Source organism: Eptesicus fuscus, chromosome 9 (assembly GCF_027574615.1).
Source record: "Eptesicus fuscus isolate TK198812 chromosome 9, DD_ASM_mEF_20220401, whole genome shotgun sequence".
NCBI classification, from domain to species: Eukaryota; Metazoa; Chordata; class Mammalia; order Chiroptera; family Vespertilionidae; genus Eptesicus; species Eptesicus fuscus.
In genome coordinates, this window is record NC_072481.1 from 25,784,297 (window position 1) to 25,785,806 (window position 1,510).

The window sequence follows — 1,510 nt, forward strand, 5'->3', positions numbered from 1 at the left end:
ATTGATTGCCTCCTGTACACCCCCTACTGGGTACCCAGCCCGAAACCCTGGCATGTGCCCTTGACCAGAATCGAACCCGGGACCCTTCAGTCCGCAGGCCAATGCTCTATCCACTGAGCCAAACCAGCTAGGACAGCGCCCTGGGTTTTTCAATCTTGAGATGTGGCTGCGCCAGGAGGCAGGAGAGGCCTGCTGCTCCCTGGCCCTGTGATCCCGAGGTAGTGCCTCCTGAGGGGCGATGGCATTCTGGCTTCTCCCTCCCATCTACCAAATGGACTCCGGCCTTTGGCTGAGCTCCCTCTGCTGTAACTGGCCAGATTCCTGTCTCCCTGTGGCTGAGGTGAGCTCCCGAAAGAGACCCTCCAAGCAGAGGGCCCGTCAGTGTATACTGACAGCCACCGAGGTCAGTCACAGGGCGGGCAGGCTTTAGTGAAGGGATGATGGCAGCAACTTCAGGGCTTTTACAAGAGCCAGGAAAGGATGTGTGTGAAGAATGTGGCACAGCCAGCCTCCAGAGGAAGGACTGACTCCTGTGAGGATGCCCCTGCCACTTCCTGCTCTTCCCTGAGGCCTAAGGACGTTGAGACCAATTTTCCTAAGTTCGGGAAGCTTAGCAGGTGTGGAGTCATTGGGTGCCACTGCCCCTCCCAGGGTGTCCACGGGTGTTACCTCACTGTGTCCACACTGGGACCCTCTACAGAGGCAAACCAAGGCTCAGGACATGACTGCAGAAGTCACCCAGGACAGCGTGGCAGAGCTGGGGCCAGAAGCTCGGCCTGTCCCCCACCCCCGTCATAACGACGTCCTGGGAGGTTTACCGGGCTCTGGGCTCAGTCCAGGGCAGGGGAGCCCAAGGACCCGACTGCCAGGCAGGAGGAAGACCTCAGCCTGGAGCAGCAACCTGGCTGCCGCGTCAGCTTCTGGGCACAGCACTGACCGGTTGCTCTGCAGGGTCTGGCCTGTGGGAAGAGGACCCCAGGGCACTGTGGGGCCTTTGCTGCAGCCTGAAGGTCAAAGCTGCTTCCCTGGGGCTGCCTGGCTCCATCTAAGGCGCCTCCCTGCCCACGTTCCTGTTGCTCCAGCACCAGGACTGCGGACATGGGGCTGGGTTCTGCCAATTCACTCCCTCACTAGCTCCGTGCGGGCTGGGCCCTGTCCTAGTCCTGGTCTCGACAGCTGCACCGAGGAAGAGCCCCAGGCTGCAGCCCGGATCAGTCCTGTGGCTTCCGGAGTTTCCTCTAGTGCCACACGTGCCTCCAGATGCTGCTGGCATAGACCTTTGTCACAGTCACGGCCTCGCACAACCTCTGGGCGGGACTGTGGGACCTGCCTTTTTAGAGGTGAAACCTGAGTCTTGTAGAGTTCACGGGATAGAAAACTAGAAAGCCATGTTTTTAAAAAATATTTATTAACAGGGAAATTCTCACCATATAAGAAAGTGGGAAAAGCATATATCAAAGTACTTTAATATAGTACTTCGTAAAAAATACCAATTTTGTAAAAATACCTA